At 48.5% G+C, this 24716-nt stretch overlaps 1 protein-coding gene across 1 annotated transcript in view; it reads left to right on the top strand.

The window, feature by feature from the left end:
- LOC8024653 overlaps positions 1-24716 on the top strand; it is a gene marked incomplete in the record, with an annotated part of 216512 nt that overhangs the window by 102452 nt on the left and 89344 nt on the right.

Raw genomic sequence — 24716 nt, 5'->3', positions numbered from 1 at the left:
TTGTTGACACATGATCCCTTTTTGATCTCTGATATATTCGGAAAAAGCAGCTCAGTGCCTCAACCGCTGTTGACACACGCAAACGCTCTATAGTACTTGATGATTTGGAATAACATGATTTAAAAAAATCTGAACGATTAATCGAATTTTCCGTATCAATGTATTTTTATTACCGATTAAACGATTCAACAGCACCAATTCAACGTATTTATAGTTATCGGGGAGTTCTTCTGGCGAATACACAAAACAGGACATTCCAGGCGATATAACACTGGGCACAAGCGTTGAACGTTGCTACTGCTGCTTGTAAAAAAGCATGAACTGAGCTTGAACATTATGGTTACACCTTGAGATTTGGTTTGAACAGCAAACACAAGAGGACACACACACACAAAAAAAAGGGGGGGGACATATATATTGAAGACGTGCTCCGTCTCCTTTGTTTCTTCTGTCTCTCTTACTGTGTTTTTCTTGCGTGTCACTCCAACCCCAGGGTTTACCATCATGTTCGACATACAGCAGCTCACCAACACTATATGCATCTTCTTTTTTCTTTCTTCTTCTTTTTTGTGTGTGTGCGTGTGTGCTATTCACTGGGGTCACTGCGCTGAGGCAGGAAGAACACTGGCCTTCCCGATTGCTCTCGTCTCCTTATTTTATTTCAACGCACGACCGGTTGTAAACTTCTGCGCTCCTTTGTTTCTGCGCCTCGGGACTCACCGTGCGCGCGCGTGCTTGTGTTGTAAATACTTGCCGTTCAGCCCCCTAAGCTGATAGTGCGGCGGCATCTATACGCGCTTGCCGGACCCATCAGCGGCCTCCCAGCTTACCCCGCCGCTCTCTGCGCTCGGGTATGCGCTGGGAGCGGGAGCAAGCGCCGAAAGCGACACATAATTGTCACAGACAGAAAACGCTAGCCGAACGTAGCGCTGAAAATAAGCGTTTACATGGGACGAACTTATGCCTGTACCTGAAACTAAAGACAATGAAATACCTTATACATCCTGCGATGGCGACGGAGAAGTTATTATGTTCGGGTATGTCCTTAACCAGAACACTCGATGACAGCCGAGGGTGGGCTTAAGACTTTCCTGATCGAACCAAGAACCTTGCCCGAGTCAAAACACCACCTGAAATAATCGAGGCCAGCGAACATCCTGGTCGTCGCAGTCGGATGAAGCCAACACGGCCATTGGACCCCGAGCCCGACGCCCAGTGTCCTTCGACGCGCTGATTGGACACGAGGCAAAGCCGAATGCTGACGCGGCGCTCGTATCCAATCCGAGCCTTCCCTCGATCTGGCTATGATGACGTCACCATTCCAGTGCCCCGCTTGGCGGCCTCGTGTGTTGTGGCAGCTCCTGCTACGCACGCAGCAATGCGACTGGTCCAGAGAGCAGGCGGCTTCCACTGCGCTGTCAGCGTAGAGGCAAACGGAGCATAACGAAAACAGCCCTCGATCTCCGCAGCAGCCAGTCGTCGCGGTCGAAGCAGGTTTTACGGTCGCCACCGTTCGTTGCCGGCGGCGGCACTCCGCGTGTGTGACATGACGGTGGCGACGACGTCGCACGCTTTCTTTCTTTTTTGTTCTCTCGTTTTCTTCTGGGCTTTTAATTTTGTGCACCGCTCCGTTGACCGTGATCTATTTATCCTTCCCGGTCGGCCGCCTTCCCTTTGTTCTTCTTATCTTCGCAACTGGAAAGAGCGTTCGCGCGCGCGCGGCAGCGGCTTTCCCGGCTCGGAAAATTAAGAGTAATGACTGACACGTTCGATTTTTGGCGAGCTCTGATTTGTCTCGCGTCGTTCCGTTTTATTCTCGCTTTCTCCTCTCTTCTGTGGAGGGAGTGACGCGAGTGATCCAGTAAGCGCTACCGCAGTCAGTGCTGCGCTGGTTTGTGGAAGGACTTCGCGGAATTCTGACGGTGGAATTATGATTTTTTTCTTCGTTGCGATACGTAATTATGGTGGTCGAGTGCGTTGGCGCGTTCGAGCTGGACGCCACGTGGAGCGAAAACTCACGCTGCGGACTCGGTTATAATGAAGTCAATTTTCGCTCCTTCGGGTTTTGATATCGACACGGTGTTGTGGTAGTCGGTGCAACTCGATGTTCGAGTATAGTCCCAGAGTGCGTAAAGAAACGCGGGCAGCGGCTTCTGCGGTACATGACACAGCGTGACAGCACAGCGTGACGCACGTCGTAGGTGAGCAGTCGGGCTACGCTGGACGAACTGCTGCTCTGCAGCGGAGAGTCGAGACGCCCTCTCAAGGGTAGATTGACTTTCAGATATCGATCGACGTCCATATTACAACAAAAATTACCTTTCGACTTAATTACGGTCGTTTGTCGTTTCATCGTTTTGGGTGTTGAAGCCCGTGTGCACTCATATGGGAATAGGGGGCTTCGCTTTCTTCGTCTTAAATTTCGGGAACTGACTACCGAGACCCCCAAGAATATTTGTTTAGTGATTGTTTCGTGTGCAAACGCAGGGGTTCTGAAATTGATTCTCAGTGAACGGCAACGTGCGAGAGTGTCCTCGTTGCTGTTTATAAAGTGGAAGACTATAGAGCGGGGACGTTATCTCCTACTCTGCCATAATATGATTTGCTCTCACTCGATATATATCATCCTACGATCTGGTGCTCTTTGCTTGTTTCGGTCCTTATCCTTCTTCATGCCCCCTCTAGCCTCGCCACATCGAATGGTCTCAACAAATTCACCTCTTTCCACAGTGATTCGACGCTCTCGCGCGGGAGACTTCATCCCCAATCTCCCCTCAACATTGCGGCGCGGCAAAGAAGGGCGCGCGCGCGTTGTGATCATCAGCGTTTTTGCGGAGACCGACAACGGAGCCCAAATGACCCCGCTGCCGGTTGTCTCGGAGCGAAAGCGGTTGAGGAGATCTTTCATTAGCCGCATGTACAGCCCGAAACGCGGATGGTTTTCAATCCGGATTTACGTTTCCCGGCGCTGAGCGAAAGCCTCCCCATCATTACATCCGGGAACCCCAGAGCGCGCGGGAACCGGGGATGATTCGGACGGGCATTTTCGTTGACATCATTAACCTGTTCATTTGGCCGCGTCATCGGACGTAACAGGGGCCCAACCGCTTTCTTTTTCTTTTTTGCTTCCGTCGTCCCTTCGTTTCATCTGAGATCCCGATGCTTCCGCGAGCTGGGAACAAGAAGACTCGGGAAGACAGTAGCAGAAGTGAAACGAAGAAGAACTATACCGAGGAAGGAATGGGGAAACAAAAAAGAGATAGAGCTCGAGCTCTAGGCGAGCCAGCTAGCGCGTGCGAAGGGATTGCCATTAGCGAACGGGGTGGAAACAGGGAGCCTCGGCAACCCTCCTTTTCCCGGCCAGGGTCCGTTTTTGTTCTTTTTTTTTCTGCCGGTCACGTGCTTAACGCTGCAGAGAGAGTTCGCCAATTCGCAGTTCGGATCCGATTATCGCAGCGCCAGCCGCCCGTCAGAGGGCCTCAAGCCTGTTACTCTATACTTGGAAGCTACGCGCCGTCGCTTGAGATTCCCGCGGCTGAGTCGGTGCCCTATTGTGGAATGTTACGTTCACTGACAGCTGGAGAAACGAAGGGCGTGTCGAGTCCCGCGCATCGGCAGCCAATGGGATTGCAGCATTGTCGGGTGAGAAGGCCCACGAGCCAGTCACGAGGCGAGGAACATTGACACGATGAGCCACGCCCAGCGCTTTTGAAGCTGACAGCGATTATATAGATAATGTTACTGAGTCTTTTTTGTTCCGGGCACTGAATCGCTGAGTTTCATAAGATACAGCGCTCACTTTCAGAGAGGCTCTCGATTTCAACTTTCCATTCCGCACACTTACATCTTCGAGGAGTGTGCTACAGAGCCGAAAGAGCCTCCGGAGATTCGTCGGAGATCGCAGTTTATACGCGATATTAGTATCCTTTTCTCGCTTACTCCCCTAGTTCCGAGTTTTATTATCGTTTTGTCTCGCACTGCTCGTTTGTTTGTTTTCGTAGATGTTTTTGCAAGAATTGGTTTTAGGACTACCGTGGAACTGATTCAACATGCAACGCGAAATCCGAGTGTTTCCCACCGTAGACTCCTCGGCACGTTCGTTGAATGCAAAACAATCACGTTCTGTTTACAGATAACATAGCGGCTATCCTGCGTTCCCTTTTTCACTCTCTCTCCCTCTTTGTCGCCTCTCTCTCTATCTTTATCTTCCCTTTGTCTAGCTTGAGTTTGTTCTTCTTTGCTCAAAATGCACTCACGACACCGTATTGCTCCTTTCTCCGAGCGCAACCGCGTGCTTGTCACGTCATGCATAGAATATTAGCGCGCCTCGAAGGAGAAATGAGATTTCGGAGAGGACGACCCGCGCGATTCATGCATTCTTCGTGCTCCCCCCCCCCCCCCCCCTCCCTTCCCCCTCAAAGCTGACAGCGTCTCAAAGTCTATTTATTCACTGACACGACCAATCGGATCTCCGCCTCGAGTCACGTGACCGTTATTCATCGCATACGCAAAGAAACCCGGGTAGAGCACGGATACGTGACATAAGATAGGCACCCGATTGGCCTCGCCAATCCGTAGTTGTTTCTTCACTGTCCGCCGCGGCGACGCGAATAGAACGGAAGATGGCTGCCGGAACGCGACGTTGCATAGGGAAAATCACGGCGGAGACATGAAGCGTTTCCCTCCAAGACGGGGTGGTTCAACGTGTGCCTAGTTCGCGTTTCCCAAACGAGAAATATGTTTTCTAAAGCGACGCTTTCGTATCCTATATTTCTCCCCGTTCTGGTGGGGTCAGTGACCGCCGGAAGTCGTATTCGTTTTGCACAGGGATGCCGGTTTGCTCCTGAAATTTTTGTCTGTACAGCAAACTCTTTAAAGTAATTACGACGGTTCAAAAGTTCGTTGTGATAATACGCGAAGAACAGGTGTACATAAAGGGGGACATTAGTAGTGCTCCGCAAAGAAACTAACTTTTTTTTTTTTTCATTTTTTACTACGGTTCTTGAAGTCAAAACGTGTATAGTTTTACGTCATTTGAAGCGAATCGGCTAGTGGTGAAAGTTGTTTTATACGACCGAGTTCCAATTCTAATACGTGTTACTATGAACGAATTAATTCTACATATCAAAACTAAATAGAAGAAAAAAAAGATACATTATGGCGGATGCATTACAGAGTATTACTTTTCGTTACCGGATTGCTGTCTGGCTTGTTTTGATCTGCTGAATACTCGAGAAAATGGGTGGTATCTTAGCTGGATCCGGTTACAACGTAAAAAAAAAAAAGAGGATGCTACTCGATTGGGTTTGGGGAGGAATCTGAGGTAAACTTTGCAAATGGAGTTAAGTAGACTTCACGGGAAATGATAGGCGCACGCTCGAGTTCGAGTTCGTGTCGAGTTCGGCAAGCATGCGCAAACACGTCGCAATCTCCCGGGGGCTCGAGTTGCGGGAAATGATAGGCGCACGCTCGGGGGGGGACGTCGAACCGACTTGATTCGATATGGACGCGGCCGGTTGCCGCCCCCCGGGGGAATACGTCCAGACTTAAAATTGAGTTGCCTTTCGGGTTTTATCTTTTTTTTTTATAAATATATAGATAAGGTATAACGTATACGTAATTGCGGATGATTGAACACCGCATCTCTCGTTGCAGTCTTGTGGTATCGGAATGAGAAAAAAAAAAAGGGGGGGGGGGGGGGGGCTATCGCCGTAACCGAGACGAAGCTTAATGGTTTGAAGTCGGTGTAAGCCAATTCGTATGAATTCATTTTAGTGGGTATCGGTTGGAGTGTTCTGGGCTATAATAATGAGTACTTACTTCCTCCAGGTAAAGTCTGTTGGGAAGCATGTTGTTACAGTCTTATACAATGGACAACTTTTTGTTTTACAAAAACAAAATGAAAAGGTGTTATTTGCTGGTTTAGCCATTGTTTACTTAAAGAGAGATAAGGTATTCAGTGTATCGACAAATTTAACGAGCACTCAAGTTTCTACTCCATTTCGTTCTTAATTGAAATCCGGCTGTAGCTAAACAACAGTTTCTAATCGTTTAAATAAGCGAAACCTGCGACCTCCTTCGAAATGTTCAAGGTGCTATCATCCGTAAAATTGGCATAAAATCAAGATCTTTTCACTCTTTCACGCTTCTCGTCGCAACGGGTCACTCCTCCCGAAGAAGATTCTCCGAAACGGGCACTCCTGAAAGGACGTTCGCCGAAATTTCACTCCTTTACGTCGTGAATATGCACGTTATCAAACGCCCAAATCTTTCGCAAGTGCCGCTCCAAAGTTTACGAACAACGCAGACGCGTCAAACCCACTTCCTCGCAGAACACGAAACAAATTTACGTTCGCGCGTTCACAAAAAGCTTTCGTGAACGCGCGAAACGCAGCGCTCCCATCAACGTCAGCCATCGCCGCAGGGTGAAGCTGCGTTTCGAGGGAGAGGGTAACCATAACCCTAAGCCCCGTTTCACCGTACGCGATGAACCGGCGCGGACGCTACGGGCCATTCCCAGATAATCCAACGCTCTGAAAGCACCACGTGACTGCGCGTCCTAGCCGTCGTTGTGTCCTACCCGATGATCACGTGACACGCTATCTTCGGTGGCTCCTGAATCATACATATGCCGCACTCCATCGGAAGGTGAAGCGGAGTCGAGAGATCGTCCATCAGAGTGCCGTCGGGAAGGTCAACCTTATCGCGTTCCGACAGAAAACCGACCGCGATCTGGGGTTCTGCGCCGCGAGGAAGCCGTATTGCGGTCATCCGCGGGTGTATCGCGACGCGCGTTGGCGAGCCCGTGGGGATGGACCCGCACTTTAATCTGCCGGACCCATTAAGGAACGGAAACTCGGAGGCGGAGCAGAACCCGCTTCCGCTGAACCGGCTCGAAAGAACCCTCGACCACGACACGCGCGGACACGCGTGTAGCAGCGAGCAGTTGGACGGAACGCGATATACGAGGCTCGCTCGCGTCGCTCGCTCGTGGAAGTCGGCGTCCGGCGCCGAAATTGGCTGTCGCGTAAGTTTGTCTGTCCGTCGGTTAAAATACGTATCTACAGTATATGATTTCAAGATTAGTCTTTCTATTTTATTTAAAAACATGTAAAAATTTCTCTCTCTCTGTTTTTTTTTTTTTTTTTTGGGGGGGGGGGGGGGGTGCTATTCGACGAGCAGTGTTACAACATCCGCCGAATGTTCTTGTGTCGATTTCATGGGGAACTATAATTCGAATCACCTTAAATCGAGACGGAGCCGATGCTACGAGCTGGTGGTACCAAACAGAGAGCGTCAAAAGCGCGCCATCTTGGTGTTCCGTATGTTTCTGTATGCGTGTTCTATTGTCGACGAAGCAATCATAAAAATAAAAGTCTTATAGTTATCCTATAAGGACTAGGGCCCATCCCCCTGTACAGTTTATATCACAGGTATGGTCCTATCGTATGCACACACTCTAAAAACGCTGATAGAAATGTAGACGCCGGTTGTGGTAACGCCGTCTTCCTGGTCATATATGCACCTCTCCAGCGCCAATCACCCGGGCGAAAAATTGCAATACGAATAACGTACGAATTTCCTCAGGTATAGCTATTGCGCATGCTTAGAACATGTTACACAGCCCTGAAATGGTCGACTACAGTGCTGCGTTCGTACACCTTAGTTTATGCGCGACTGTTCGCCTACAGGGATTTTCCTGTCATTTAATACTGTGGACTTTCGCCCGTGGCAATATATATGTCGATAAACGCCGAATTCGCTTCGGTTAGATACGCGTGTCGAGGTGCGTGCACCATTTTAGATACGTTCCGCGCATAGTGACAACAGCGGCCGTGGCTTCCGCGCGGAGCTCCCGTTCGGAAGGAAGCGAACGAAACTGTTGCAGGAGGTCGGCAGCTCGGAGGGCAACGACCTTTCCCAGAATAATACGAGCCGCTGGTTCGCTTCCCACACGACCCAACGGAAAGGCAGAGCGAACGGAAACTTGACGTGCCTGCTATATCGAGGCATGTGTCAGCTTGGCTATGCCGCGCGCCGAATGCCGAACGGGTCCGCGTGCTTGGATGGGCCGCTGCGAGGAAGCGATCCTCCCGATCTTCACACCTGCCAACATTGCGGCGTGGAGGATAGTCGGTGGCCCGGTTTGTAAGCGCACCCTCGCGGCTAGGCAACACGTCGAGCGAAGCGTCCCGCTGTGGACTCTTCACATACTTACCACCGGAGGGGTTTTAACACTGCTTTGAAGCCTTTTGTGGCTGCCTAGAAGACCTACTACAGTGCCGCGCAGCCGACCATAAGCAGTCGCAAGAGGCTCCAAAAACGGTCGTGTCGCAGTCAGTCGTTGCCCAACTAGCCGTCACTCGCAAGTACCGAAGTATGCAGTATGTTACCCGGTTTGTGACTGGTTGAAAATCAGGTGCTCCTCCAAGCCCACGTTTTAGCTTTGAACGAATAAAACCTTCGCGGGAGAGTCGTTGTAACGAAGAAAAAAAAAAAAAAGGCGAAACAAAATATACTGTGGCGCATTTTAGTCCATCTTGCGTGCGTTTGTCTTCTGCAAACGGTATACGCCTCACCACCACTGGCCTCCTTTTAAACAGTTCGTATGAATTTGCGTTCGGCGCGCTTGCTTGTTCTGCTCATCGTCGTTTACGCATCGCTGCTTCCCAGCAATACAACTAACTGGCAAGAGTAGAATGACAAACAAAAACCATCAGTTGTCCCTGCAACGGACTCGCTAATGAAGCAATAATGGTGCAGGCTAGCTCGTGTAAATGAAGCATATAGTTGTAAACCCGAGACTGGGGATACGTGTCCTTCTGCGTTTGTCCCTTCTCCCTATCGCCAGTCTCGGGTTTACAACTATGCTGAACTCGCTACCTTCGATGAGGATTCGACTTCCAGGAGTGACCTCCGATTTGTCACGCTCAGTCACATCATCGAGCGAGCACGTGGTTCCGACGTCAGTTAACATTTTTTAATCTATTTTCCGTCTCTATATTTGAGCGCTGAGTAGTATACATGTTTCTTGAGGCACGTATGTCTAAATGGTTTACTGGGACGATACAGTGGCCATTTTGCATCTCCGTCTGTTCGGGCCGCGCTTCGAGAGGCCTTGAGACGCGAACACGAAGAATCGAACATATGTTCGAAGCAGTTTTGAAAGAATTTCTTCAGGACCGCGCGCCGCCAGGAATCGTTCAGGCGCCTGTAGCTCGTAGATGTACGGTAAGGATCGATTTCGGCGTGTTCGATTTTTTCCAACTTAGCCACGGCTGGTGGTTGCGATGTGCGGAATCGAAAGCAAACGAGGTTTCGATGCGACATCCTCTTTCTAGCGTTTTTGGTCGTTCTTTTATTGCGCTCATTACCCAGGAAACGATGCGGCCGGTTTCGCGCAAATTCAATTTTTAAACCGTGATGCGTTCCAAAAATAAAAATGTGGGAAACAATCGAAAAACGATTTCGCGTCTTTCCGTCAACCGCGTGATTCCAGTTTTTCAAACGTAAATGTATTTTTTTTGTTTTGGTAACATTGCTTAGAGTTTTGTAGCGTTAAAAAGAACGAACGACATGTGGATCCAGTGTAAACGAAAATCACCTGCTCATAATTGAACAGATGTTCCGAGGACAGACCTTATATTCACACCGATATGTTGTTTTTTATGTGGTTTAGCGAGTCAATTCCAAATATTGTGTTTCCTGTCTTAAAAGTCTGAAAGTTAAATTGAAATCTGGTAATATTTAGAAGTTCCGGGAAAGGGTCGACGGCTAATAGGAAATATTTGAGTCGGCTGCCTTTGGCGGTTCAAAACAAGCCGTGCCATATTTAAAGAGTTCCTGCGCCGACTTTCTCAGAACAATTTTTTTTTTTTTTTTGGTTTGGCGTGAACGTCGAGTTTGTCTTTGGAAATAAGTGCCCTAAGGTTGAGCTGCATGAATACTTCTCTGACAAAATATAAACGTGAACTAGGAGCTCACGAGGACATAGTTGAGTCGAAGTCTTCTTTTCTTTTAAAGTTTGGCCTCTTCGACACAAAAACGGAGCACTTTCTTTCTTCTTTCTGCATTTTCGTTATGAAAGTATAAGGAAAGATGTAGCTGATAGGTCGGGGAGAAGCCCAGCTTATTCTGGTGGCCGTTCTTTATCGCCCCCCGCTTGGCAAATTTCCTCATGAAGTCCTCGTCCTTGCAGCGGGCACATGCAAAACCCTCAATCTGAGACACCGCAGTCCTATTTGCACTAGAAAACACGAACGCACCTTTCCCCCCCCCCCCCCCCCCCCCCAAACTCGCACACATACGAACACACGCGCCCATACGCGAGCACACACACACGCGCTTTATTTCTCTCTTTCTCTCACACACACGCGCGCGCGTGAACGCGCACAGACGCACAATACGCACAATGAAGTTTATATGCATTTGTTTTGCTGCGACGATCAGAATTTTTTTTTACTATTTTTTAGGTTTTTATTTTTGCCAGTATGGGATTTCGCCCAAGATTAAAAGTTTTTTTTTTTTTCGTCATGTGAGGAAACGCTTAGTAGCACTCGCATCGCAACCTACTCAGAAATATAATGATGGTGGCATTCGTGAGCCCTGCCCAATACGTTCTATTAGTTTCGGTTTAGTTTTTAGCTAATCATGTCTTACAAACATTTTTTAACGCGTTATGTTTATCTAAGAATCTACCCGTTCAAGGAGGCAAAATTTTCAAACAATAGATCAGAAATATACGAATAAAAAGTAAGAAATAAGTAGATGAAGAGGCGCGAGCACCTGCGCGGCTTCGACCCGGAAGGAGGTTTCACCACGCTAGCTGCGTGTAATGCGGGTAAGCAGCCCTACTTTTGTCCAGGGGATGATTGCATGCGCAGAAAATGAGGGCTACCGTATTTGCGATCTAGAGCAAACGCGAGTGAATAGCGTAGATTTGTCTTTCTCACGCGATGCTAGGCTGTATGACCGAATAGCGAATCGAACTAAAACAACGACGCTCGGTCCTTAGGCGCCAACGCACACCGGCCACATCGACCGCTGGGAGTCGCCTCTCGATGGAAGGACCGAGATTTCCGAGACCCTTAGGCTGCTTGTGTGTGTGTGTGTGTGACTGTGTGTGTGTGTGTGTGTGTGTGTGTGTGTGTGTGTGTGTGTGTGTGTGTGTGTGTGTGTGTGTGTGTGTGTGTGTGTGTGTGTGTGTGTGTGTGTGTGTGCACGCGCGTGTGAGAGATAAAAAGTGAGTGTGTGCTTCTGTATGTCTGTATGCAACATAGGAACACAACGAACGCACGCAAGTGCGTGCGCTGTGTCTCTACGTTGTCTGTTTAACAAACGAACTTCTCTTTTTACCCGGGGGCAGATCCCACCCCAGAGGTAAACTCGAAAGAGAAACATCGGAAAGAACCAAGAATAAAGACGGTGTGGAAAGAGAGAGAGAGAGAAAAAAAAGAGACACTTGGTAAACACGAGGAGTAGCGAGAGAAAAAAAGAAGAAAGAAGGAAGTCAGTTAAATGGAATCTCAGGTGAGACGTAAAACTAGCCAAACGGAGGGCGCGAAATGCTGTAAGGAAAAGTAATTTAAGGAAAAGGAAACGTGTGTAGGTGTGTGTGTTTGGGGGGTGGGGGCATAATGAAAACTATAATGGGACGCGGGAACGTCATGTGACACTGCAAAGTCACGCGATACTGTAACGTCACGTGGTTCTGTGACGTCTCCTGACATTGGAACGTAATGCATGAGACCTACACGAGCTAGAAATTAAGAGCTTTCACCAAAAAAAGGCTTGTTTTTAAAAACTTGGTACGACGGAAGCCGGGTAGCCAACTAGCTCTATATTTTGTTTCACCTCAAGTCCAGACACAGCCGACGCTACGAGCCGATGGTACCGAGCAGACAGCGTAAAAAGAGTACCACCAAGGTGTTCGTCGTGTTTTTGTACGTGTTTCAACAACCCTGAACCGATCCTAAACAAAAAAACAAAGTAAAGACATACCGTAAAATTCCGAGAGGTAGCCCATGAGCATCAAGAGCAAATCGGCTGAATATAGAGAGTCGGCTGACTTTCGGTGCACAATCAAGAAAAGTTTTAAAAAATTGCTCTTTTTAGGTCGTGTCCCTTCCAGGCTTGTAAGGTGGGGAGGGGCAACGAGGTAAAGATTTCTGTATTTTCCAGTCTGCAACGTTAGCTTATATCCCGCCATAGTGAACTAGCCGCATTTACGCCGAGGCCATTATTGATCCCGACACTTCTATTACTAAAAGTTGGCTATCTTTCGGTGCTTGAAAAATATAGAGCAAGTCATGCCAAAAACAGGGGTGGGCTATCTTTCGGGGGTGGGCCACCTCTCGGGATTTACGTCAGTCACTTTCGCTTTTGATGCTGCTTGATTGGTCCCATTACATCGTAGCGTCGGTTGCGTCTGGACTTAGGCTGAAACGTACTATAATACACATTTCGTTGAACGTGACCGTGTCGTAACTTGCAGTCAGAAGTGAGAAGAAAAAAAAGGAACAACAAAGCAAGTGACGAAGTCGTAAACCTAGACCCTTAAAGCCTAGAATGTTATTCAGAATTCACCGAAAGAGCATGAGCCTTCCACCAACATACCTACAAAAACTGTCATTCTAAAAAAAAAATAAAAAAAAAATAACAAAATCATATCATGGAAATGAGTCTGCCGGCACTCGGAAAATCGATAAAGCTCGTTCCTTACCCACCCACGCGGGTGCCCGAACCGCGCGTCCGGGGTTTGGTCCCTGGGCCATCCTTTATCGAATTCGAATTACGTTTAGACTAATAACACGATAAACCCTCCCCGTCGCGCCTTCGGCCGTAGTCAGAACCCTCTCCGCTTTCTATACGTCTTCCAGATTGCACCAGCTCGCGAGCGTGGAAAAGCGCGCGCAAAACGTACAAAGAAAGAAAAAAAAACGCGCAAAACCGGAGACAAAAAGCGCGGGCTTATTTCAGGATGGGGACACGCCCACCTTCCTCGCCGCATTAGGTGCGCTGATGCCGCTTTTCCCCCGTCACGCTACTTTATCGAAAACGAAACCGAAACAAAGAAACAGGATTGGGAGGCTGTGTGTTGGGGGAGAAGAGGAATTCCCGCGCGTCATTAACGAGGCAGGACCGCTTGGTAAGGGACGATTGGAGTTGCAGGTTGCCCGGATGAGCTTTAACGCGAGCGTGGACGCTCTAAGCCTTCCACCGCTCTCACCCGGTCTTTCTTTCCCGCGCTTGTTGTTGCGACCCTTTTCGCGCGCAATTTTTGTCCACGAGGGAGAACGCGCGCGCGCGGCAAATGGGGCTAATTTCGGCGGGCGCGCGGCCTGTGGGATCGGCGAGTCAGCGTCTGCTTGGCTTTTATGCATTTGGACCTGGGTTTGAACTTTGGAACTGCTCGGGTTCAGTTAGCGCTCCAAACCGCGACAGTCTCTCAGTGAAGTTTGGATGGGCGCGGAGGATATTAAGAAGTGGAAGAGCGTGGATGAGGGAGTAAGTGGGTTAGTTTCTTAACTTAATTTGAGGGCTGCCCTGTTTTTAAGCCGAGGGTTCCATACCGCATAAGGGGACAGAGTTTGCTCGTGTCTCCTTGGGACTAAGTGAAATATAGTATCAGTGGTGACTGTAGTACGAAGGTTCAACTGCCTTGAGCTCCCTACTCTATTTACAATACGGCGCGTCGAAAACAAAATGACGCGTCGAAAACTAAAAAAAAAGATGACATCATTTATTTATGCACATTAGATCAGTGTGCGTGGAATAAAAAAGAAACGCGAGTTTTTAATCCGGGATCTTTCATTGTTATTCCTTAAACCAAAGGGCGGTTATGTTTAGATTTAAAGTCACATCGTAGAAAGTGTAATACGGGAGAGCTTTTTTTTTATTATTTTGTTTATATAATTGGTGCTACATTTGCTTCGCTACGAAAATGTAAGGTACAATAGAACACAATTTATGCAAAACTTAAATTGAAAAGATGTTGTTCGCGTAAACGAATAACTTATCCAAATTCGCGCCAACCTGACAATCCTAATATTAGATGTTAATCCGTGTATTCTACTCATTTTGTGATTATAATTTAGCGCCTTGTAAATAATACTACGTTTAGAGCACAAAATATATATATATATTTTTTTTTATATTGCTTTTACGGAATCTCACTGTTCCCTACAACGCTCGACTTAGCAGTAAGTCTTCTTCGCTTTTCTGGGTCTAATCTTTCCCTCGCGGCCCCGCATCGGTTAGCACCAGTCACACCACAATCCCAGCAGATGGTCAGCTTAGACCTCGACCTGACCTGACCCCGGAGCGCGAACATCGAGCCTCCCTCGAGACGACGAAAGGGTTTTTCCTCGCTTCCTTCCCTTCTCCGGATTCCCGAACCGAGGGCCCTAAAACACCGCCGGACCCGCGGAGCTCCGAACCTCGGCAAGGCCATCTCGGACGTCGCACAGGGGCTCAGAGTCGTTAGGCCCAGCGCACACGGTCCGTGAGCCGTGGCTCCCACGAGCCCTCTTAAATGTAGCCAGCGACGCGTGAAAGTTTGCTAGCACCAAGCCACAGACGCTCTAACCATCGCTGGAGAGAATGTTTTCCGCGGGGGACCGGCTCTCTCTCTCTCTGGGCGAGTTTGAACATGGCCGCTCGGAACAAGGGAGCGCTGCTGTCGCGGATCCCGGATGCAGTGCAAGACCCGCTGCATGCTCATAAAAATTGCCGGCGACTCGCGCTTCTTGTCCCGAACAGCTGCCGGCGACACTTACTCCGGGAAGGCTTTGCCCGGGGAAGTGTTTCTCGAGTAGCTCGAAGAGCCCCTCTCTTCGTCCTCGCACCTCGCGAAATAACGATCCTTTACCATCGAACAGGGAGAAAACAAAAAGGGAGCAAACAAGAAAGGGATAAAAAAGGGAGCAAAGCAAAAATGAGTAAAAATAGAGCAAAAAGACACGGTTGCTCCTGGCGACATTCCCAATAAACCTAATCCCCAAAAAACAAAGGTAGACTTTTTGTTTTTCCTTTTTTTCTGGGGAAAAGGCAGCGAAAGTATAAATATAAACACTCGATTGGAAAAGCTGCTAACGAAATATAAACCCGCAGCGAAGCAGGCTTTGAGTCTTCTGGACAGAGACACGGCGGAGAGGCGAGGTGTTTCGTCGGACAGGTTAGCGCCGCTCGGAAAAAGGCTTCTTGCGCGACAGCTTCCTCGCCGAGCCTAAGGCTGCAGCAGTTTATTGTGACGAGAGGCGGAGCTTTATGTCTTTTTTTTTTTTACTTTTTTTCGTGGGCGTGGGACGGCTTGATGGTGGACAAAAGCGACCGAGAGGCCGACGCATCGGACGGGCGGACGAGGTCTTTATTCTTGGTTAACGGGAGCTCGTTTATTCGCGGCTTGGGCCGGCGGGCGCCGAGGCACACAATGTGAGCGTTCGGAACGAGGTCTTGTAGGGATAATGATGACGACGGGATAAAGTTGGGCCCGTTGGAAACAGACGCCGGAGGACCGGAGGAGATCCTCCTACCTTTGTTTGGGGGTCGCTGGAAAGAGTTTGGAGGCTGATGAAGTGGGCTTTGGGTTGCAACTGTGTGGTGGACAGTGTGTGGTTCGGTATCGGGGAATTGGAAGTTTGGAAGCCCTTTTATCATTGGCGTTGAAGAAAGTAAGACACCTGAAACTTCCACCGGAGGACAATTATTAACTGATAGTATGAGCAATGACTAAAGGAATATGACCATGGATTGAGTGGCACATCATGCTACTATATTCCAATCTGCATGGTTGAATAGAAGTGCAGTTCAATTGCAACTTGATGCCAATCCGAGCTCTAAATGCTACTACGGTATGGTTGAATAGATATTCATGTTGGTTATTGCGCATTTCGTTGCACCAATAATGTTTTATAGCGACCGCTTATTTAACGGCTTTTCCTTCGCGATTTCATTTGTTCAAGGATATTCTTTCGGTTGTCGGCCATTCCCGTGAGTGCTTACTTCTCCCAAGGACCACAGAGACCAGGTGTTATTGTTCTAAAGAAGCTATTAGATATTTAAATAATCTTGTTATACAACGTCCTAAAAAGCTATGTCGAACTATATATATATATATATATATATATATATATATATATATATATATATATATATATATATACGGACCACACAACCGCGTTCCTTTTATCACCTGCCCCCGCTCCTTGTGACCCTTTGCACAGGGGTGCCGCCATCTTGAATTGTCACTTCCAGTATGAGCGAAAGCTTTTTTTTTTTTGCCGTCGCCACGTCAATAAAAGACGTTTAGGATACAAGCGTAACAGTCAGACATTCTCGTTTGGCCCCCCCTCTTATTTTTTTAACTATTTGCAGGTTGAAACGTTTTATTATTTTTTGTCGCCCATACCGGATGCGCCTATTAGGTGGCTGGAGAGGAGGGTACCCGAAAAAAAGTGTGTATGAGCGCTGAACAGTGATCACGCAGCAGAAGTTAAACATTTGACTTGGTCAACAAGCACGTGGCCTTCCACGGCACGGTCAGCTCTGGGGTCAACTAAAGTGTAAGCGCCGACATCCGCTTTTGCAGGCCCAAACATATGACGTCACAATGAACAACTAAAGTAAACGGAAGAACAAAGTTTGCGGCGGCGCGTGTGGTGAGCGTCGTGCAAATTGCAGCCACACGTTGTCCCGTACAAACAACGCGCCAAGCCTTAAACTACAAAAGAAGGAGAGAAAAAATATATGTACGTGATAAACGTCGCCGGACCCTCGGCGTTTCTGGCGCGCTCGAATTGAAGCCGCCACGCCGGACGCAGAACAATGGCGAGCGTCCGCCATGGACCCACATTCCGGCGTCCGTGGTCCTTTGTGCGCGCGCCTTAATCAAGCAGGCCGTCCTGCCCTCGTCGGCGTTTACCGTCGCGGTGTCTATTACGGGACGGGCCGGCAAGCAAAAACCGCTCTCTCGCCGCGCGACCGGAAAAAGAATGCCTCGTTATGTCACGAGTGTCTTTATAACGGGTCGGCATAACGGGAAGTCGTTCGGAGCAACAGCCTTTCGTAACAAACAGTCGTCCGGTTCTTTTCTTCATTTTTTTTTTCTTTTTCGTTTTTTAATTGTGGAATGCGTTAAGAGCATCTCGCGGCTCTGACGTCGATCCACAGCGGTGGCGCTGCAGTCGGCGCATTCGCGGACCCTTAATTAACCTCACGCGAACTTTGTTTCTGCGCACGTGCGCATGGCGTAAGGTGACGCGACGTTGCCTGACGTGACGGTCGCGGGACGTCACGGTGTCGGATGACGTCACGACCTGACACCGTTATGTCACGCGACTTGTAACGTCTTTTAAAGAAACTTAGACGCTAATTTTTTTCTTTGTTGGCATTCGGATGGCTTCGGAGCACCGTGATTTTGTACCGGGGTGCCACGTTGCAGAAATGATTCGGTATTGGCGGAATGCCACGTTTTTCAACCGTTTTCTTCTTTTTTTCTACAAGGGAGACTTTTTTTCTTCTTTTTATCGTCCAATTCATCACCGATTCTCCATGATGCATGTTAAAGGTTTGGTGTCGCACTGCACTGTCCAAGTCGCCTTGTTACTTCCAGAGATACGACAATGTAGGTTGTGAAGTAGTGTGATGTGCAAACACATTCATACAACTAATCCGACCTCTCGCGTTTTCCGCTCTGACGTCATCCTCACGTGATCATCTGTCCATGCACCAATGCTACTCGTTCATTTTCGACACCGTGAGTGAGAGGACCGGCTCCTGGTGCCGTATACCGAATCATCCCCTACTGGGCGATCGAGAGGTTAGCCGTACTCTGAGACTTACCTGCTAAGTCAATTAGTGCCGATAGAGGACACTCTCAACATGACATGATATTTGATGAACGGTCGCGTGGAATCGCCGCCTGCGATTGGCTCCATGGTTCCAATGTTTACACATACATAGCCCATCGTGCGATCCCCGCGTCCCTGCACGCGTAAGTTTGTCGCCTCGAAAAGCGAGCTGAGTTCACGCCATTCGCAAAAACACTGCAAATGGCACCGCATAGCAGAAGCAATGCGGAGCTCAAGTTTGTCTGCTTCATGCACAGGGGTTGCGATGATGTCAGAAGGCCGATCTCTTATTGGCTGATTAAAAAAAAATTGCGGTGGCTTAGCTCGGCTATGCCAGGATATACCTAGCGTGAGGTTATGCGCACAAAATGAGAGGCGCTATCAAGCAGCTCCGGTGCAGCGTCAGACTTGGCTACTGCGCAACGGAGGCGCACAGCTGGGCACGCGACGGCGCCAGTGCGTCTGCCGCGGCTATGACGTCATTCCTCTGGAATGCGAGACCGGCGAGGTGCGCGTGGTGGCGGCGGAGCCCGCGGCGGCGGCGGCTCCGGCACGCCCGCTGTGCGCCGTGTGACGTCACTGCTCCTCGCGCTTGCGCAGACTGGCGAGGCGCGCGCGGTGGCGGCGGAGCCCGCGACGACGGCGGCTCCGCCCTGCCAGCTGTGCGCCGTGCTCCTCGCGCCTGCGCAGCACGGAGCACGGCTCATTCTGCGAGCCACGCGAAACTGCTAAACCTCAGCCAGAGTAGCTCACGCTACAAAGAAAATAGTGGGTAGACTTCAAGGCATCTATTATTGACGTCTACCCACTACCCTTTCAATCAAAGCCCATCAGAACTCGGCGTTCTGACGTCATCGCAACTCCTGCGCAAGAAGCAGACGACTTGCTCTCCGGATTAACAAAAGCGAACGCCGGGCTTTCAGTGCCTCTGTCGAGCACTCGGGCTTCTGCGGTGCAAGCATTGTTCAGGGTAACATGATCGTGCTTGTGGCATCGGCTTCGCTCGCACATAACGCGAACTATAGTTTGCTCATAATAGAGAAAGGAGTTCTTTGAGTCACTTTCAAAAGCATATTTCCAATCCGCCACCGACAATATTACTTACTCGGCTTTCGAAAGTTTTAAACGTTAAAGAGGAAGGTGTTCTTTGGGTCCGCTTCCAGTGCACGCACATATAATCTGCAGCTCTGACAAAATGACCGAGGCGGTCTTTCGAAACTTTAATCGACGTCTACACGGCGTCCGGAAGTCTGTTCATGGATAAGCAGCCGGCGCAACCAACTTCCGCCGCCCATTTCTTCCGGACTTTTGCATGATTGCGTCAGTTTATCTAACTTGGCTTTTAAGTCCAACAACGATGCACATGCTCGTTACTACAGCTTTCTTCCGCAGCACATGGCAGCATTTCTGACGTACAGCTCTCTAGATGGCTCAGCGAAGGCAGTCAGCAGTTACGTTAATTGCATCTCCTTTTTTTTTCTTCTTTCTTCCAATAGGCGCAAAGTGCATCGTCTGCAGCAATGGAGCAGACGAAATCAATAGCAGAAACCCCGAATAAGCCGGGAGGGGGAACACAGAAAAGCAACAACCGACGCCGCCATTAACGCAGAAAGAGGAAGCTTCGTGACGACCGGAGCTTACCACGAATCGAGTCACTTGGTTAGGGTGTTGCGGTTAACGACGTCTAACATCCGGTTGGGTCACGGCTAGACTATGTTTCTCTTGCTAACTGACAGTGGAGCGGGAGTTACGAGCAAGCTGGACCAATTGACTGTTGGCCTCGACCCACGTGACTGTTGCTCTGTTTGTGCATGTTGGTGGATGGATCGATGGTACTGGCTATACCCCTTGTATCGGGTAGCAGCATACACGCTACCTTGTTGGATTGGATTGGATTGGATGTGACGGCTTATCCCTTGCATCAGGGGATTAATTTGAAAGGAAAAAATACAGAATCTAGCAAAAAAAAAAAGTGTTGCCAGCAGTTGGCAACATTGCTGCTGGTGTAGGTTTTGATATTACTAGAAGTTATTCGGTCGTCAAATTAATCGGCTTAAGACATCGATCACCTCACACACACCTTCTGTGGTGAAAAGTAACACGGTATGAGGCAACTTTTTTAACCAGATAATTTAAAGGTTGGAAAAGCGTTTTTGTAAGTGGTAGATTCTAACTATAAAATAAAGCATTAATAAAGAGGCACGTTTGGGTTCAAAGCTGGGACGCCACGGTCTTTGGTAGTTGCAGGGGAGGAGGAGGGGGGGGGGGGGGGGGTGGTAGAGGGAGGCAGGCGGCAGGCAAGAGTCTTGCAGAACGCGGTCACGCGTTTCGTAGCGGACAGTTAATTGGTCCAGCCAGCACGTAGCTTTCACTCCACTGTCAGCGTCAGAATGTGCGAAGCGTGCAGCTGGCCCGACAGAAGACCCCGAAACCGTCTCGCTCTTGCCCGCTGTCTGAGTGCTTTGTTTTGTACTCAGCCTCTCATCGCGAGAGAGATGAGGAAATGAGTCACTCAGCGTCGCTCTGATGAGACCTGTGTTTGAGCGATACTCGGGTCCGTGCAGTCCATTGGATTTGTCTGCCTCCCGTTGCCGTCATAAAAAAAAGCAATTTTTTTGGCCGATCACATGTGGCAGCTTTTAATATTGCATCATTCTCTTTATATTTATGTCCCACGTCCGTCGAATGAGCTCCTGCACGGGGGTGGGCAATCTTTGAGGACAAAAATATTTACTAACTCTGAAACAACAGGCTCTCTTATTCAAGAACCTGAGGCTCGAAGAATGCTCGGTAAAAATACTTAGTTGGCGAAATCACTTAAAGCAAACTAAACTAAAAAAAAAAAAAAAAAAAAAAAAAAAACGGTTTTGATTTTTTTATTTAGAGTTTCTGAACAGAACTTAACACTTGGTAGCGTTACTGCAATGCGGGCGCCTGGGATATAGTTAGAGACGCTTCCAACATATTGTGGTTTCCAAGATCCGTGGTCGACTACTCCGATGTTCAGAATGCTCACACATCATACAAAAGACAGCCTGCAAACGTGAATCACCGCAAAGTCCATGGTTCGAACGCCGCGCGCCAAGTTTTCTCCTTGAACTCATTGCCATGCGGCATTCGAAACAAGGTTCTCGCGGGGACTAGTGTTCGAATCTGTATTCAGACTGTCTTTTGTTTGATGTATAAACAGTGTGACCCAGGCCTTACGATGTACAGTGGCGTATATTACGAGCCATCCCAGGCAGTCCAGTGCCTTATGAGCAGGGTTGTAAAGCACCTAGGTACAAGTAACTGTAAATCGGTATCTAGGTACTTTTGTTGTACCTGAGGTACAAACCTAGGTACTTTAATTTCTCAGTATCTGTATCTGTATCTTAGGTACATTTTCCAGTAACTTGTAACTAAGTGAAGTTACTTTTTACAGGTACTTTCTATTCACTTCGTCAAAATCTTAGAAAATACAATTAAACATATAACTGAAAATAAATTATAATTACAGTCGTAAAACACGTGGTGTTTCCACTCAATAAATCAAACTCAAATTTTGCACTTCACAAAACTGAAAATGTTTGTGAAAAAAAAAAAAAAAAAAAAAAAACTGGGAGGACGATTAATCTTCGTCTTTAAGAGTTGAAGGCGATAGGGTTATCGGGCCCCGTTCGCATGGCCTTCTCAATCGCTTCTCATGCTCTTGAGTCACACAACGACTTAGTTTTTATGATACAACACTCCCGGCGCCATTGAGGAGCTTTTGCCAGTGCTTTGGATGCCATTTTAACCCCGCAAGGTTTATGTATGTGTTTGCTCGGCACGCGCTAACAACACTCGATGCGATAATGCCTTTACCCTGACACAAACAGACACCGAGGCACTCTAATGACGGCAGGATCGCAGTGCCATTCCCAAGCCCTCCGTTGCCTAGTCGGTATCATGTCTGGCTCGCAGCCGAAGGGTCGTGGGTGCAATCCTGCGTAAATTCTTCAAATTTTTTTTTAAGGCAAATGAATTAGTTTATCAAGTGGGATCATTGAAACATGCTGCGACCATTAATTCGTATGCCTTTAACCACCTTCATTCCACGCGTGACGTCACGCTTCATATGAGCGTTGCGGGTTGTTTGAAATTCCCGCGCAAAGTCATGTGACTGTGACGTCACGACCCTATCGACCATTCAGGAATTTTCCGTCACGCCACCGACACCACCGACATCCGACGGATCTTCTGTGACACGAGCTCCTAAACGCGCTCGCGTTACAATATTCTCTTCCTTCCTAAAAACGAAAGAAAAAACGTGAAAGCTTGAAGACTTTCGCGCGTCGTTGCGTTGCGAAGGTTAGGTGCGTGTGCACTCGACTCTTCGTTTCTCCATGCGGCCGACGTCTTCAGGGCTCGCCGATGGCTTCGATGCCAGTGCTGGCGCTGAAGGGCAAGCCACGTCAACAGGCGAGTTTGAGCGGGACGTCGTAAACAGTGGAAGCTGTGTCCTCGGTGAGCCAATTGGATCGTGACAGTAAGGCACATGAGGACTCCACTCCGATCTGAACATCTGTGCAGCGCCGTCACGTGCCTCGCTCCAGTGACCTTATTGGCCCCCCGGGCCCTTCTGTTTTGCCATGTGCCAACTTCTACCGAGTTGGAGGCTCCTCCGGTGGCTGTTTCTCGCCGAATGTACAGTACACCAAACTTGCTCCGACAAGAAGTCTTGACTGTCTCAAGCACATGCCGCCGCTGAAAAGCGTCTTCTTAAAATTCAACACGGGGCTTCCAGCGGCGGTGAAGCGCGTTTTTAGCATAGGAGGAACAATTGCTACCAAACTGCGATCGAAGATGTAGGATGAACATTTCGAAGAGTCCTGATTCTGAGGTCAAATCGAGTACTCAAGTGAAAAAGGCAAAGTCTTCGAATGCTCTGGTGAGCGTTTTGCGTTACTTCTCCCATTGACACCAATAAAGTACGTTTATCAAACTTGTTTTTGTTTACATCCCAGTATACAAAGGATTTATTCCAATAATAATGTGACAAATTTTAGAAAAGTACTTTACGTGAAAATAAAAAAGCACCTTTGAAGTAACTCTACCTGTACCTAGGTACATTTTTAAGCAAGTAGCTAGATACGCACCTAGGTACATTTTCGTATGAGTAACTGTAACTGTATCTTAGGTACATTTTTGAAGTAACTTTTACAACCCTGCTTATGAGTACCTTGTGATTATCAGGCGTATACCTTCTGGGGGCGCGCGGTAGCACGCGGGGTGCCCAATCACGTGACACATTCGCAGCTCTAGATTGGCTGGGATGGCTCGTAGGGTCCGTTGCGGGCCATCGTAAGATGAAACGGAGTGTGTAGGGAACGACTCGTTTACGAGAAGTTGAACGAGGGACGGAAATGAAATAAAACGCGAAAGAGAAACCGTCGCTGTTTTTCGGTATGTCGTAAAGCGCTTGAGAGAAGTTGCGTCCCGCGCTTTTTTTTTAGCGCGGAGGGCAAAGACCCCTGTAAGAGGGGCTTTAGGGTCGCCCCAGCACAAAGCCCACATAACCCGAAAAGACCGTCCTCGGTCGGACCTCTTGCCGCAATACGGAATTGCAACATGGCTTCGTCGTTCGTTCATGTCTGCGAGCCGGAGATGGGGCTCCTCCGCAGTCCACGTGTTCCGGAGTCTCCGTCGGCAACTTCGATGAGTATTTTTTTTTTTTCCGATGACTCGGGTCACTGGGCATCGTAACCAGGCCGATCTCGGCAAGCGCTCTCGGCTTTTTAATCCCGAGGGTCACTTTTGGGGGAGCCGACTTTCGAAAGTCGATTCGCATAAGAAACTCTTTCGTCAGCGTCTCCCCGCTCCCTTCCTCGCTTCTTTTTTTTTCTTCTTTATTGGGCCATAGGAATTCCGAGAGGTCTGATGACATTCTTTACAAAGTTCTTAACATTTTTGGTATTTTTCTACTTGAGAAAACAAAATGTAGAAAAAAAGAGCGTAGCAGACAAGATTGAAGCAGGTTGCCCAAATGCGGTGTCTCCCAAAGAATATGCAGCTTTTCAGTGCTGCAACTACTGTGCTCTTTGTTCTCGTTTCGCTGCTCAGTAGTACACTAGTTGGACGTTGCAAACCCGTTCGCGTTGTCGCATTTTCTTCTTGTGCTATAATCGCCGCAGGTAGTCTCGCTCGTCACACCGTGACTTTAAATTATCGGAATATTGTATTTGCACCTTGCTCTAAATGCTTTCTCTCTCTCTCTTTGTTTGGTTGTACGTGTGTGTGTGTTAGCGCGCGCGCGCAACGACTTTACTTTTCTGAATGCCCTATTCTGAGATTCTTGTCTTTATCCCACACGACTAAGCCTACCTTCATTCCTAATTAGCCCATCGAATTATCTTAGTTTAAACAAACAGGCACGTTGCACAGTCTGACAAAAGACACCGCTGGAAACGGGTCCATATCACAAGAGCGAATGACATTTTAGCGAACGGCGACATTTGAGCGAATGGTCGTTTTAGCGAATAACGGGGGCGCGCGTTAACCCATCCGTCGTGCTGCGCTTTACGCCGCTTCGCGGCGACAGTCTTCGGCAACTCATTACAAAAACATGAACTCACTTGACCCACCCGGAAACGCCGCTTCGCGGCGTCCGACTATTCGCTAAAGTGTCGTTCGATGAAACGTGGGCGTTCGCTAAAACGTCATTCGATCAAGTGAGTGCCTCCCGCTGGAAACCTCCGAGCTCTCTTCACCTGTGGTGCATGTTTTGACGTGCAGTGGTTTCGCGCAACCGACGTTGCGCCTAAGAAAAAAAAAATTTAAACTTTCAGGTCACCTTACTGCCTTTGCTGAAAAAAAAAAAAAAAATCCACCTTTCGCTGAAGAGCA

Source organism: Ixodes scapularis, unplaced genomic scaffold, assembly GCF_016920785.2.
Source record: "Ixodes scapularis isolate PalLabHiFi unplaced genomic scaffold, ASM1692078v2 PGA_scaffold7__128_contigs__length_106722199, whole genome shotgun sequence".
Taxonomy (NCBI): Eukaryota; Metazoa; Arthropoda; class Arachnida; order Ixodida; family Ixodidae; genus Ixodes; species Ixodes scapularis.
Note: the sequence above shows the minus strand (reverse complement) of the source record. Positions and strands in the feature narration are given on the sequence as shown.